Below are 16,844 nucleotides of genomic sequence, written 5' to 3' on the forward strand. Positions count from 1 at the left end.
CCCTTCAGGACAAAGGGTTATTGTGCCCCATAGGCATAAACTGTCAGAAGTAAAGGCTCAAGGTCAAAACTGTACCTTCTATGATAGCAAAAAAATGTCCCTGATGAGGAGGAGAATATAGTTTATTACAGTTCAATGATATCTGTCTTGATGCCCAAAGCTTATTTTTCTCAAAATAAAAACTGATTAAATGAGATTATACACTGTGTGTCTTGGGTCTATTTGGGCTGAAAGGACAAACCACCACAGACTAGGTAGTTAGTAAAAAACAGAACTGTATTTATTAATTTAACTTTGCAGTTTTAGAGGCTGGGAAGTCCAAGATCAGGGTGTTGGCAGATGTGACATATGGTGAGGGCCACTTCCTTCTTGTAGACAGACTCTTTTCACTGCATTCTCATGTGGTGGAAGAGGTGAGGGAGCTCCCTCCCCCGGTCTCTTTTAAAGGCCATTATAATCTCATTCATGAGGGCTCCACCTTTATGACTTCATCACCACCCAAGGCCCCCATGTTCTAATACCATCACCGTGGGGTTAGGATTTCAATCTATGCATTTGGGGGGGTACACAAACATCCAAACCATTGCATAGTGCTAGAGCACAGAAATGCTCAGTGTACAACTTTTACTTTTTTTTTTTTTTTTTGAGACAGAGTCTCAATCTGTTGCCCTGGGTAGAGTGCTGTGGTCTCATCATAGCTCACAGCAACATCACATTCTTGGGTTTGGGCAATCCTTTTGCTTCAGCTTTCTGAGTAACTGGGACTACAGGCACCTGGCACAATGCCCAGCAGTTTTTCTATTTTTAGTAGAGACAGGGTCTCAATCTTGCTCAGGCTGGTCTCAAACTCCTGAGCTCAAGCAACCCACCAGCCTGGGCCTCCCAGAGTGTTAGGATTATAGAAATGAGCCACTGCACCTGGCCCAACTTTTACATATTCATATTCAACTACCTTTGGGGTACTTTTTGGCTCAAATGCTTTAACCAAAAAAGCTTTCAGTTGTAAAATTGTATTGTTATTAAAACTATCAAAATGTAGCACCATAAAACTTCCCAGGCCAAATGGGGTATTGTTTTCCCACCTGCCTAGCTACCTGAGGTACTTCAAGGACTCACTTTCCAGGGCCTTGTGTTTTATGAGGTCTAAGATTGGCTCAGAAATTCCAGTCTAGGAAATGTTGAAACAGACAACTTGTGGAAAACAATTCTAATACAGTGGTTCTCAACCTTCCTAATACTGTGACCCTTTAATACAGTTCCTCATGTTGTGGTGACCCCCAACCATAAAATTATTTTTGTTGCTACTTCATAACTGCAATTTTGCTGCTGTTATGAATTGTAATATAAATAGCTGATATGCAGGATGGTCTTAGGTGATCCCTGTGAAAAGGTCATTTGACCCCCAAAGGGGTCGCAATCCACAGTTAACCCTCAAACAACTTAGGTTTGAATGTTGAGGGTCTACTTGTAAGTGGATTTTTTTTTTCAATAAAAGTTACACTGAACTCTAATACAGTTGACCCTCGAACAACTTGGGTTTGAACGTTGAGGGTCTACTTGTAAGTGGATTTTTTTTTCAATAAAAGTTACACTGAGTATGCCTGTCTCTCTTACCTCCCCTTCCTGTGCCACCCCTAACACCAAGGCCAAACCCTCCTCTTTCCTCCTCAGATTACTCAACTTTAAAATGATGAAGATGAAGACCTTTATCTTGATCCACTTCCATGTAATAAATATAAATACATATTCTCCTCCTTATTATTTTCATAGTAACATTTTCTTTTCTCAAGCTTCCTTCTTTTGTAAGAATACAGCATATAATACATACACAAAACGTGTTAATTAGCTGTTTATGTTACAGGGGAGGCTTCTGGTTAATGGAAAGCTATTTGTAGTGAAGTTTTTGAGGAGTCACAGGTTACATGTATTTCCACCTGTGTGGGAATTCAAGATTCAATTGTGGAGCTACAATGTATCGGTGTGCACTGGGCACACATGGGTTGCTTCCACCTGGCTTATAGAGCACAATTATTGTCACTACTTCTAGAGTGGGAGCAGTCAAGACAAGGGGATCATTTTTGACAGGGGCCACACCTTCTCTTTTCTAATTTCATGACAACCCTGAAATTAGGATGTCATCTGACTCTCCCCCTCTTTCCTGTTCCTTCCTCAACTGCTGTCCAATGAAGACGAAGAAAACTAACATGTTTGGATCCCTGTAATATGCACCTTACTTTGCCAATTCTACAAACTGTAGTGATTACCTGCTTTTGTTATTTAATATTATCATCTCTCTCATTATAGGCAAACTCAGAGAAGTTAAATAACTTTCCCAAGGTTACACAGATAAAGGAATCAAACCTAAGATCTCAGGCCACCATCTGTCTCTTGCAGAGACAGTTCCTCAATGTTTAAGAAGGGGTGGGGAATGTGAGGCCTTCTGATTTCAGGATATTTCTTTTTTATCTACCAAAGGAAGTAAGAAAAGCTTCATCTTTCTCTGCTGCGCCCTCTTTAATGAAAGGATTTGTTCTGTACAATTTGGATTCAGTCAGAAGACTGCACCTAAGGACCTAGAAGGCTACACGTGGCCCTCAGCCTGCAGTTCCCCTTCCCTCCCCAATTCTTATGGGAGTGTGTGGTCCAGCTCTGGGATCACTCTCCTGCAAACGTTCACACCTTCTTCATACCCCTGTCCCTTCATTCCAGCTACCTCATGAAACACAACCCGGGATGAGGCTCATCTTCATTCTCTGTGCCCGTCCACAAGGAAGACACAACACAACTGGAGGTAGTCCTGTCCTGTTGCTCTGGGTGGCTTCCTCTCCCTCCCCCAGTGATACTGTCAGGGTTCTCTATTCCTCATCAGTGCATTTATCCTCAGCACATGACCTTGTCTCCTACTTTCCTGAGAAACAGAATCCATCTTCTGGAAACCCCCTCTACTTGTGCTACCAAATTGATAAAATGTAACACTCTGTACTGCTCATGCAGTGAGTATTCATGTTGACCCAAGTCCATTTTATGTCTTAATCATAAAAAAATTCTGTTTCTTTTTTCTTTGAGAGAGCTTTCTTTATTTATTTTTAGATGGAAATGTATAATTCCCCTTATTATCATTTTTTTGGTTACTGTCATAAGCCCGAGGGCATAACTACCATGGTCTTATTCGTAGAAGTCTATTTTATATTACTAAGTTGTTCCTTGTTAAACTTTAGTACAAACTGTAGATCAATGAATGAGTCCTAAACTCTTGAAGCTTCATGGAACTCTTCAGATTTCACACACAATAAAAAATTGATATGCATAAAAATTCAAAATTTGCAATACAATACAAAAAAATTTCTGATATAATGAAAATATATTAGGCAGACAGACCTGGATAACAATTCTAGCCTGCCTCTTTCTAGCTGGGTAACTTTGGGTATGTTAGTTAATGTCACCCAAACTCAGTACCCTCATCTCTAAAATGGGGTTAATAATAGCTAGCAGAAGATTAAATGAAGTGTGATACAGAGTATGTAGCAAATATTAGGTGCCTACAATTGACAGGTTTTATAACTGTAATTTTTAGCATTCCTAATAAAATCATTCATACCACAGCATCAGATTTATAAGGGAAATAAACAAAGTGAAAACTATGACTGTCGTAGCCCACTATCCTAGAAAGTTTCCTGGACTTAACAGAAGGAAGAAAACCCAAACAGAGCCTGAGAGCTAACTGAGTTCGGCATTGAATGGTGGCTGGAGGGACAGAGTGGCCCCTTGGAAACTGCAGGGCCAGAGCACTAGAAAGGAAGGAGCTAATCAGAGAGCAAGCTCTGGAGATCTTCAGAGGATTCTGTCCAAGTCTTTGGCTGAGTGTTTCTCAGGACAAACTTGGGGTGGTGAGTAGTAAGGCTGGGGCAAAAGCTATAGGAAAAGAGGAGGTGGTTCCTTTTCTAAAGCTCCCAGAGGGCTGAAAATAGATCTTGTTTACAATAGTTAGTTAGGAGAAACCTTGCAATATACTAGGGAAGAGTTCTCAGTCCCACATGACGAGGGACTAAATAGGGGGTAGAGAATCTTGTTATGCTGAAACGTGGCATTAACTTAGCTGTAATCATATCAGGCTGAATTCAAGAAACTTCAATTAGATACACTTAGAAATTAACATTATTTTGTAAAAATCAAACATAATAATTTCAAGAAAAGAAAACTATTTGTTTTATTTTATTTATTTATTTATTTTTTTGGCCAGGGCTGGGTTTGAACCTGCCACATCTGGCATATGGGGCTGGCGTCCTACTCCGTTGAGGCACCATTTGTTAATTTTAAACTTAACTAACCTTTTAATGACTTTATTGCGTCTGCTTTTTGTTGGAAAGCATTTAATATTTAAATATTTGGTTGCAGCATGGAGGTCCACAGTTTCAAGGGATCCTCTAGATGAGTATCAGTCATTTATGACCTTAAGGGCATCTTGATTTGGGTTAGGTAGGAGAATGCAGATTCACAGCAGTAAGTGGTTGAAGATGAAGAAATGATTTTTCAGGCATGTTGCCAAAGATGCAAGTATTTTACTGCATTTTTCTGTATTTCACTTGCATCTCTCTTAGCATCTAACAATGAACTTAAAATGTCACCTATTGAGAGCTCAATCAATTCTATCTGTAGTTATTTAGGTTCAACTAGGCTGAAATGATAATTTGAGTGTGACGTCATGATTCTCAGAGTCCGTGAAACTTTCATTGCATTCTCCAATTAGTATGTCTATAACTGCATATTCTTCAAATGATTCACAAACATCACCCTGCTCATCACTGACCTTTCCTAACTGGGGAAAACATTCATCCAAAATTTCCTTTTGAAGAAGTGTTTTGAAAAAGGACACTGTATTTTGAAAAGCTTGGATTTTTTGCCACATGTCATATACAAACTTAGTCTTAACCTTGTGAAGAATATTTAAGTTATTTTGATGTAACATATCACACAGAAATGCGGCATTCCTATAGAAATCTTCTTTCGATAATTCATACTGCTGATTATGTTCTTTATGAAGTTTAACTGTTTCTTCTCACAAAGATAAAATTTTGGCTAACACCTATCTCTGTGATAGTCAATGCACTTTAGAATGGTACAGAAAATCCACACTAAATACCTTATTGTTCAACAGCATGTTACAAAATTAATGAAGCCATGTTGCATCTGCATGAGATAGTTAGTGATGCTTATAATGTATTGCAAAGTGTGACTTAAAATAATACTTTAGCACAGAGATTTTGCTGATGTAAGATACACTGGCATCTGAATCTGTTAATACATACACTTTATCTGTACAATAAACCTTTATGTTTTCCAGTCAGGGAAGGTCCACTGTCTGTACATACACTCACACCATTTATCTTGGAAGTTGTTGAAGATATCCATTCCCCATGTTCTGTTCAAAACAGTGCCCAAAGTAGTAACTCTTAGTAAAGCATCACAAGAAGGGAGAAGCATAAATCCTATGTACTCAATTTTGATATAAGGACAATTAATGACAATTAAGGTTATGGGGGGGAGGAAAAGCAGAAAGAGGGACGGAGGGAGGGGGGTGGGGCCTTGGTGTGTGTCACACTTTATGGGGGCAAGACATGATTGCAAGAGGGACTTTACCTAACAATTGCGATCAGTGTAACCTGGCTTATTGTACCCTCAGTGAATCCCCAACAATAAAAAAAAAAAAAAAAAGAAAATTCATCTGTTATAACCTGAATGAAATATAAAACCTGCACTGAGTGAGTAGTATCAGTTGATTCATCCAAGGAAGTTGAATAATATGTATGTTCCTTTCGAAGTGTTGTATGAAGTTGTTCTAATAAGTTGAGGGCTAATACATGCTGCCAATCAGTTATGGTTCTCCTCGAAAGAGAAAGTTGTTTGTATTTTGAAATGTATATGGGGCCTGAGCATCCTACAACTTCAACAATGTATTCTTTCACAATTTCTACGTTGTTTTTTTTTACCCCTGAGTATATAAACTACTTTATAAGTTGCTTCAGTGGCATTATTTCCAAGCCTTAATGCTGCTTGAAAGAATAGTTTTTGCTTTTGTTTTTCATCTTTTAATTTCTGCAACCCAACCTTTCATGCCTCTCACTCTAGTGTAAAATATTTGTAGTCCTTATGCATGAATGTTGAAGAACAAGGAACTTCTTTAATATTGATATTGATATCACAAAGAAAGCCAATCATCTTCTCTTTAGCAGAAACAAGATAATACTGTAATTCCCAATCATCATTAAAAAATATGTTTCTGCCTCTTAGTCTTCTTTAATATGATGGGCTACCAAGCAGACAGAATTAAAATACTGTCAAGCTGCTCAACTAACTATTCACAAATTCCACTTCAACCAGAAATGAGTGCATCATTGTTGAAAGCTGTTAATGGATTGGCATACTGGACCCCCATAAACTCTTCTCCAACCAGCCTCATGCAGTAGTGATGCCAGGCAGGTGAGGGAAGTTAGAACTAAGTCATGAGTGTAGCAGTCATCAATTTAGCCATTATGGCTTAGTCATGTTCTAATTATGCCAGTTGATCAGAGAGAACTATTTCATTGATGATATTTATTTTATTCTTTGGTATTTTAAATATTCATTTTAAAAATAAAATAAAAATATAAAAGATGAACAAAAATGTATTAATAAAGATATGTATAAAAGGATTTACTCTGTAAAAATTGTATTTAGTCAAAAGGCCATACTAAAGAACCTAGAAGGCCACGTGGATCAAATAATTTCCAAGGAACTTAACTACATCTCAGAAGAAATCTTAAAAATAATTAAAGAACTAAAAAAAAATCCAATACCTGACAACATAAAATTTATAATAAAAAATTAATAGACATGCAAAGAAACAGAAAAATAAGACCCATCATGTGAAAAAAAATCAATCAGGAAAATAAGACTCAGAAATACCACAGATCAAAGAATTAGGAGATAAGCACACTAAAACAGCTGTGGTAAATACACTCATATGTACAAGAAGGTAGATGAAAGCATAAGCATGATAAGAGAAGACAGGGAAGACACATTTTAAAAAAGAAGTAATCTAGAATGATAATGCTCACTTATAAGAAAAATAAATTACAGATGTCAAATCAGGGGTTTGGTGATTGTGGTTACCCTTCATATGTAACCATGACTGAAGACATAAAAGCTATACTTTAGCTACTAAGGACCAGCAATAAGAGTGACTTTTCCTGATATTATATATCTTCATATAACTATTTATATAACTGAATCAAATAATGCATTCATTCAACTGTATAGTTACTGAGCATACAGCTGCATGTGTGATGACAGAAGAAATACAGAGATAAATTAGATAAGGTTCTTGCCCATAGAAGAAGTACAGCACAGTCTAATAAGATAAATGACATAATCATTATATAAGCACATAATGTGATAGATCTACAACTCAAGAACACAGTATATAACAGAGTAAACTATAAGGCTGCAGAATAACAAAAGGAAATAAAAGCAAACAAAGGATATAGAAGAGAAGTCTCTTTGCATTTATTCCATAGTGAAATAAAGGGCTCTGATGTTAACTCAGAACAAAACTCCAACACACAATGATGTATGCATGCATGCACACATATGCAGTCTAACAACTAAGTTTGTGAGCTTGCCACCATGTTCCTACATGGACAACACTGTGTAAACAACTCAGCAAGGTTTCACAGCCTTGGCATGTTGGTGTCTCACAGTTGTGTTCATTCCAATGATTTCCAAGGAACTTAACTGTATCTCAGAACAAATCAGAGTTGTGGGGGTATCTTGCTGGGTGGTGTTCATTATTGTTGTTTATTGGTTTTGTGTGCCATTGCAAGAATGTCAGCACTTGAATTAGAGCAACAATCAAACAGTTGTAAATTTCTTAATAAGTTTTACAAGAGTGGAAGTGAAGACAGGGACATGTTAGTTCAATTTTATGGAGATAATGCCATGAAGAAAATGGCAGTGTACAAATGGATTAAACATTTTTCTAAGGGGTGTAAAAACATCACTGATGAAGAAAGGTCAGGGTGGACACTAGTGAGCAGAACTGACAAAAATATTGTCAAAATCACTGGGTGACTGTGAGAAGCATAGCAGACCAAATAAATATTGACAGAGAAACAAGAAAATCTTAACTGAAAATCTTCACCAGTAACTCCTGTCTTTTGCATCATGGCAATGCACCAGCTGACACAGCACTGTCTGTGAGGGAGTTTTTAGCCAATAAAGAAGTAACTGTGTTGGAACATTCTCCCTGCTCACCTGATCTAGCTCCTGGCAATTTTTTCTTTACTCAAAAATAAAGAAAATATTGAAAGGAAAACATTCTGATGATATTAAGGACATCAAGGATAATACAACGACAGCTTTGAAGGCCATTCCAGAATGAGTTCCAAAATGCTTTGAAGGGTGAATTAGGCATTGGCATCAGTACATAGCTTACCAAGGGGAGTACTGTGAAGGTGACCATAGTGATAATTTAGCAATGAGGAATATAGTACTTTTTCTAGGGTGAGTTAAATGCCAGACCTGATATATACACACTCACACACATATCAGGACAAAAACACTCAAACCAATTATCATAAGGGAATTCAACTGTTTGGTTTTTCTTCCTGCTCTCAGCTGAATTAGAGTCTCCACCCTGGGTAGAGGATACAATTTTCCAGTGTGGCATGCTAATTATTTCCTAGATTCAAAGATACTGAAGGTTCTTTATTCCAGAGGAAACTAAGAAAACTAGGGAATATGTGTTTGTGGTATATACCACATACACATCATATGTTGTACGTAATGTGTATATACAAAATGTATATACATAAGTAACTATACACACAATTATTTTAAAATATTTTCTTTAGTTTTGATCTAATAAGAAAGTGACCAGCATAACCCAAAAGTCTAGTAAGTAGTACATATACCAGGCATGACAAAGCAAATAAGGATTATGTTAATTGAGAGGTAGAAACTAGCATAAAATTTTAAAATACATATTTATGTAAAAATATATAAAAGAAAGAAAAACATTACACATTGATAAATCAGAAGAAGTCAATATAATATAAAGCATACACATTTATCTTATCCATTACATGGAAGAAAAAACTGACTACATTTCAAATGACTATATATTATATTAAACATTTGAGGAGGATTTTATAACATCTCTAGCTAACAAGGACATAGACTATTGTCATTTGTGGACAATCATTGAGAATAATCCCTTAAGTGATGTCTATTACTTTATAAAGGACAAGGTATAGACAGAAGGTGATATTTTTTGGAAAGCAGTTTTCTATAAATTCTCTTATCTCAAGAAACACTATTGACACACACCATAAGCTCAGCACTAGAATGAAAGTTCCAAGAGGGTGTGTGTTGTCTCCCTGCCTGCACAGGGCTGGTGCTCCATCCTCCAGTCCCCAATGGATGTATCTAGGCCATCTGCTTCCACTGCCTCTGTGGGCAGCAGACTTCTACATATAAACCCAGTCTCCCCTCTTGCCACTCTGCAATCCATTCTCTATAAAAAGAATTCAGGTATTTTTGTTTCAAGGAAGAAAGAAACAATCTTTGAATAGCTTGCACTTTAATAAAATCTGTAATTCCTACTTTGGAAGGCATGCTCTGGCCCTAGCCTACCTCTCCAGACTCAGGACAAGCACCAACCTGCCAACCACATTCCATCCTAACCACCACCTCTGCCCCCACACTCTTCCTTGAAAGAGCTAAGCTACTATCATCTCAGGTCTTTGCATAGGGTATTTTATGCTTTTAGGATTTTCTCACATTTTCAAATTCTCCATTTTGAACCCGCCACCCTCGGTATATGGGGCTGGCACCCTACTCACTGAGCCACAGGCACCACCCTCAAATTCTCCATTTTGACCTGCTTCTTGGATAACTTTTTAATTTATCCTTCAGGGCTTAGTCTAAATACTACTTCCCTAGAAGAGCCTTTTTCTGAAGCCCCTCTAATACCTCCAGGCAAAGATAGGTTCCCTGTTTTTCTTTATAACACCCCATAATTAAAATTAATCATTTGTATAATTCTTATAAAAAATAAAATAAACCACAGTTTGAACCTTTGGTAATATTATGATAGATAAATAAATATACCAATGTACTGTCCAAATGTTCTGGGGATAAAAGGATAAATAACTGTGCAAAGTATAACAGAACTGTCAAAAATAAATGAAATCAGGTACATAAATTGTGAAATGTAAGCCAAGGGCCTATTTATTTTCTGACACTTGATAGAGATAAATCTTTCAACAAGATGGAAAATGAAAACAAAAGAAAACTCTGAGCAGAGAGTTCAGAGAGAGCACCACCACTATACACCAGGCTGCTTGTGTCCCCTTAATCATGTCTATGTCAGAGAGCGTCACCATTAATATCTGAAGGGACTAAAGAAAAGAACTTAGCTGGCGCTTTATTTTTATTTTTAAAATGAATACATGGGATGTTTTATCAACACACAGTTCTGGGTTTCTGTACAAACTAAAGAGATGATTTCAGGAAGGATTCCCAGATTACATTTTTATTTTCAATCTCTGGCCACTTCATTCCCTGCAAACTTTGGAGCCCAGCTATATTGGGAGTTTAGTGGGCCTCCAGAGAGGAAAGAGATGGAAAGAATTGGAAACCCAACTGGAGGTTAGGCTGACATCTGGGAGAGCAGCTGAGGGTCCATTCTGCATTTCATAGCCTAAGTATTTCTGGGGATTAAAGTCCCCAGGGTGTCAATAACTATTCATGAGCTGTGGCTGCCAAAGCCCAGTCTCTATCTACCCTCCCTTCCTGAGCTCCAGTCCCATCTCACTGCTCCCTGCATGTGTCTCTTCAACAGGTTCCTCAAACTCAACACACCCAAAAAGAAATTAGACATCTCCCCAACCCTTCTTCTCTTTCAGCCTTCCCCAACTTATCTTCTTGGTACAGGCCCCCACCATTTATCCAATTTTCAAGGAATCCATGTAGACTCAGTCAACAGCTCCTCCTATTTCTACAATTGTATGTCTCATGAGTCTCTTGCATCTTTTATGCCAGGATCATTACCAGCACTGCTGCCATCATTATTCGTATCTGCCCTCCAGTGCCAACCTTTCCCCCCTCCCAGTCATCCTCTGTAAGGCTTCTGAATGTGCTCTGTTAAAATACAGGAATAATTCTCATCTCACTGCTTTCCTGCTCACCACCCTTCAGCGACATCCCATAGTACCCTTTTTCTATGAATGCATAATCACTTATTGTGTTGACTTACATTTGCTCATTTATTCTTTTCTCTTTCTCCCTCTCGATCCTAAAACATGACAGTAAGGTCCATCTATTATATTTCCAGTATTCAACACAACCTGTGGCTCAATAAATCCCAGTTAAAAGAGTGATACTTGAGGAGATGAAAGGATTTAACAAATGCCTCTCCATATCTGGGCATATTAAAGAGGATAATGGTGTCCCTGGGAGGATTAAATAACCCAAGAAGGAAACCAGAAAAAAATATTCTGAGGAAACAGAGAAGAATTAAAACGAGCAGAAACATCCATGAATGGGAGAAGGTAATGATGAGAACAGAGGGGACATTCACCCATTGTAGCCTCTCCATGAATTAGAAAGCTAAGCCCTTCTTAGCTTAGCAGGAAGGAAACAGAAGCAGTGACAGTGACTCTGGAGTTTCTGAAGAAGAAACAGCAAAGTATGAACCAGGAACAATCCGGTGTGCTAACAGATAACTTGCAAGCATGAGGCAGTCTTTTATCGGCTCCAAGTTAATCACTGATAAGGATGTGGCACTATCTCGTATATACCCAACCAGACCATAGCTAGTTGGGAGGTGTGATGCCTTTTCAGAACATGTGTTTGAAATATGACAAATGGCATACCTAGAAACTTGTCATAAAAGATATGCATCAACCTAACATCAACAGCAGCTATGGAAAGATGGTTGACACTAGGAAAAGAGATTTCAAAAACTTTTAGAGAAGAGTAAGGTATCACCTAACAGCCAGAGGATATCCAGAAAGTACTACCAGTTCCCCTGCAGCCTTGGCAGGAAACTTAAAACCTGGGGACTCAGCTCCTGCTGTTCAAATACTCTTTCAGTTGATTATGACTTTTGGAAAGAAACCAAAGTATATAGGAAGGGAAAAGCTGGTCACACGGTTGGTGTCAAAGCTCAGGACTTGATATTTTAGATTTTGGCTTGTGACATTAGAGGTGAAGGCTCTTGGAAAGGGACACAGAAAGCTGAGAAGGCAGATTCAGGTAGCACCTACCCCAAGAGAATTATTTTGAAATTTGAGATTAGGGAGTGACACTGTTCAGAGCAAACACAAACAAACAAAATTGTAAACTAGGCCATACAAAGGATATATATATATATATATATGGCATGGAAAGATGGATGGTAGTGGAAAAGGATCTTCACACTTAACAGGAAAAATATGGTTTAGATGGCTATATTCTAGTGTCTCATGAGATGCAAACAGATACTTTTTTATAAGGTAAGTTTGGAGAATCCTACGTACTAAGTCCTACTCTTTGAAATCTGTACATTGCACATTTGTATAGTAAAGGTTTTGAGAAAACCCACGAAGAAGGCAATTTACCTGTGTTTAAACCTAAGTTCGTTACCACTATTAGGCCACCTAAGTACTTAGGTGGCATCCAACCTACCTAACAACTGCTGTCGTATCCAACAACTGTAGGATACTAATGTTCCAACAGATCAATTTAGAATACCTGCATTTATGCCAACACACAAAGTATTGATAACTAAAAGGAATCATCATCAACAAACATCACAAAACTAACATAAAGAAACAATAATATGTGGCAGTAAATACTACCTCACAGAGCAGCCAAGACTTCACAGTGTGGCATGTAGGGCTGAAGGACAGCTACAAAACAGTACACTGTGCATAAGAGGAACAAATTCAACAATCTCAAGAAGCATTTTGAATGAAGAAGGTAACTGAAGCCCATAAAAGTGGGACCCGAATCACAGTGGGGAATGTTCGGTGATGGTGAAAGGAAAGGATGGGGAAAGGCGTAATTGTGGGCGTGTAAGGCAATACGGTGGAAAGGCGTGCAATGACAGTAATAAGGGATATGATTTCCCAGGAAGTTATTTCGATAAAATCAGAGGATATGAAAAATTTATGCCTTGCTTTGCTGATAATTTTAATCTCTCAATAAACTGAAGAAGCAGTGAGGAATGGGATTTAGCGTCAGTTTAATTTTAACGAATATGGGTAGAGTGGTTGGTCATTTAGAAATATCACAAACTTTGGGAGAAAGCCAAGTACTCATAAAATCCAGGCTCTCCATAATCCTGTCAGAGATGTTTTAGAGAGGATTTCTTGGAAGGAAGGTACACTAAATAATCTTTAAGTCCCTGCTGAAACATTAGAGACTGCCTCTACCATTCTACAGTCACACTTATCAACCTCAGCAGTGGCCAGTATGACAACAGAGCTGGACACAGCTTCCCGTTTCTCTATGGCGACAGTGAAAAGAAACAGGGGCTCTAAATATTGAGTACAGTAAAAACAGCATAAAATCTTCATATAAATATGCCATAGAACTGTAAGAAATGAAATTAGGTACTGTATTAAAAATCAGAATAGTATCAGAAATAGATACAAATACACTTTCCATGTGAGGAAAATAACTACAATTAGACTCTGCTTTATACATGCAAACAATTTGGCCTAATTTTATGTACCCTTGTATTAACAGGAAATTTGAAAAAAAAATAGATAAAAATATACATACATATTTAAATTCCAAAAAGGGTGGAATTATGTCAATGGGGGCAGGAAAAATCAGGAATATTAACAACTTCCAGAGTAGGCAAATCTTTCTGTATTTAGAAATAGTATAAAGAACTCATAAATGGAAAATTAAACAAAAATTATTTTAAAAGAACATTAAGACAAAAAGAAATAGACTTAATGACTATCTCTAGGAAATATGAAGTCTAATGATTGAAATGTTTAACAAATGTCCAAATATAAACCAATTTTTAAAAAGTGAGAATAATCGGGCGGTGCCTGTGGCTCAGTTGGTAGGGCGCAGGCCCCATATACCGAGGGTGGCGGGTTCAAACCCAGCCCCGGCTGAACTGCAACCAAAAAATAGCTGGGCGTTGTGGCGGGCGCCTGTAGTCCCAGCTACTTGGGAGGCTGAGGCAAGAGAATCGCTTAAGCCCAGGAGTTGGAGGTTGCTGTGAGCTGTGTGATGCCATGGCACTCTACAGACGGCCATAAAGTGAGACTCTGTCTCTACAAAAAAAAAAGATAAATACATTACATGCCAACATAAAAAAAAAAAGTGAGAATAATCTATTTACAAATAAGAAAATATTAATAGAAAATAAAGGAGAAAAAAGGAAATTAAAAAAGGATAGTTATAAAATACTTTAAAATAAAATCATAGGATCATACCTTTGTGTGTCAAAGTAGTAAATATTAAAGCCATATGTTTTGGAAATTAGTTGCTCAGTATATAATAAGAAACTTTAAATGAACATTTCTTTTGACCTACTAGTTTTATATGTAAGAGTCTATTTGAGGGAAATAATTCTAACTGCTATAAAGCTCTATGAATAAAAAATGTTTAGTAGAATATTATGCGTTCAAAAACAGAATAAAAAAGAAGAAAGAAAAGAATAAGAGGAGTATTTAATTTATACTCACTAAATAGAGGCTATGTAAGTTATCTCATTTAAATTTCACAGTATTTCCATGGAATAGATAAGATCACCATCTTACAGAAAAAGTAAAATGGTTTTGCATGCTGAAAGAGATTAAGTTCCTTAAGGAAATCTGGCTAGTAAGAGTGAAAAAATGGAAATGGCCTAAATGTAAACAGTAGAATAGTTAAGTAAACTTTGGAAGATTTACTTGATTTAATTAAACATTTTTCATATAAAAGAATAAAAATAATAAAATGGGGAAAAAACAGTTTAGGATAAGATATTAACAAAAATGCATAACAGAAAATTTCACATTCATTGTGACTGATGCACATAGAAAAAAGACTAGAAGAAAACACCTAAACATTAAGCACACACTGCAGAAACTGACCCTGAGATGGTGTCAACAATGCAGTTTGCTGGTGGCCCTGAGAACAATGCCAAGTGCAGTGAAATTGTCAGGCTGTGGACAGGATGAAGTCGAAGCCCAGAAAGACCTGCAAAGGCTCAAAAACAGTTTAAGCAATTTGGCTAATATGGGAGATGGAGAATGTAATTCAGGGCAGATATGGTAAATCTTCTATAATATGATGGGCTGTAATTCTTTTCATGGTAAGTTGCTGGGAAAATCATAAATTGGTCATGGTTAAAATGTCAAAAGACTCACAATCATAAGGAAAATAATGAATTATTAAGGTTTAGATTTACTCTAGAAGTCACACAACATTTTCTGAGAGAAACAGGAAGTGAGACAAGAGTAAAATAATTTCTGCTGTATGAAATATTTCAATTAGGCAGGTGGGAAAACATGGGTAGAAAAATAGAAATCTTTACTGTGAATTTATTATTAATAGAAGAAGTATCTGTGTAGGTCAGCTTTAGGAGGAGAGGGCCTGGATCAACACATAAGTCATTTATAAACACAAATCTTCACAGCAAACTAATCTTCAATTGTATGAATTTGATAGCATTTTGGAGAATTTTATAAATATTCTAAGTGTAATGTTTTATAACTCAATCTTTGTCTTTCCTTTTTTTGTGTGTGTTTCCTACTATCCCCTATGTCCTGTCCACTCTCAAGTTCTTTAATATGTTAAAAAAGAAATGAAATACATATTTTTATATATCTAGGTATAGATGTGTACATATCTGTTCACATACACAAATACCAGTATTGATGAAAAAAGAAAACGAATGCTTGGTAAATTCAGCACAAGTTACATAGGTTTGTGAGTGCAGAAATTACAAAAGCACTTGGTTTCTACTTAGTGAACACCATCACATCTATCATCACCTAACTTGACAGCCAAAAGTGAATGGCTCTTCTGCCATCACAGCAATCCCCTCAGCATAAGAGCTGACTGTCGCCTACCGTTGCAAGTTCTGGGAGGCCAGAACACGCCTATTTTTCTTACTTCTGGAGCCTTTCTACCAGGACAGTACCTCAATGGAAATGTGTTGAACGAATGAATGAGTCAGTATGAAAATCCTATTTATCTCAAGCCTGGCCTTCCTGATAACATCTTTCCTTAGAGCCCTAGTGATTGATCTGGAAATTACTACATTGCCTATCTGTGCTAGTGCTTAACATCTAATTCCACACATAATTTTTTTTTTTTAATTTAAGGAATCAGGCTTTTCAAGGATACTCATACAGGTATATACAGCGTGTCCATAAAGTTTGTGTGCAATTTAAAATCGTTGTCTATATAGGTAAATTATTTTAAATTGCACACAAACTTTATGTGTACACTGCGTATTTATTCTATTTCTCAAAGCGAGTTTTACAGGGCACATATAAAATTCTTGATAAACATGTTAAATTAAATGATAAAATCTTTTACACATAAATGACCTTTGTGATATTTCTAAACATTTTTCTCTTTTAAAAGCATTGTATTATGATTCTCTAAGGTATGGCTGACAGAATTTTTTTTTTTTAAAGCAGTGCTAATTAGCTCTATTTTTATTTTTATTTTTGAAAAAAAGGTTGAATTTAGTGTTAGCTGAGCTGAGTTTGTAGCTCTGCCACAACAATGCTAAAAATGTTACCTAAACCCTGGTCTTCTATTTCCCTATTTGTAAAATGAGAACATTAACAGAAGCAATAACAAAA

At 36.9% G+C, this 16,844-nt stretch overlaps 1 protein-coding gene across 6 annotated transcripts in view; it reads right to left on the bottom strand.

Annotated features, from left to right (window-relative positions):
* The window catches only part of ENOX1 (ecto-NOX disulfide-thiol exchanger 1), a 730,917-nt gene that overhangs the window by 219,506 nt on the left and 494,567 nt on the right, over nucleotides 1-16,844 (bottom strand). The gene's annotated exons all lie outside the window — the stretch shown is intronic.

This window comes from Nycticebus coucang, chromosome 15 (assembly GCF_027406575.1).
Source record: "Nycticebus coucang isolate mNycCou1 chromosome 15, mNycCou1.pri, whole genome shotgun sequence".
NCBI lineage: Eukaryota > Metazoa > Chordata > Mammalia > Primates > Lorisidae > Nycticebus > Nycticebus coucang.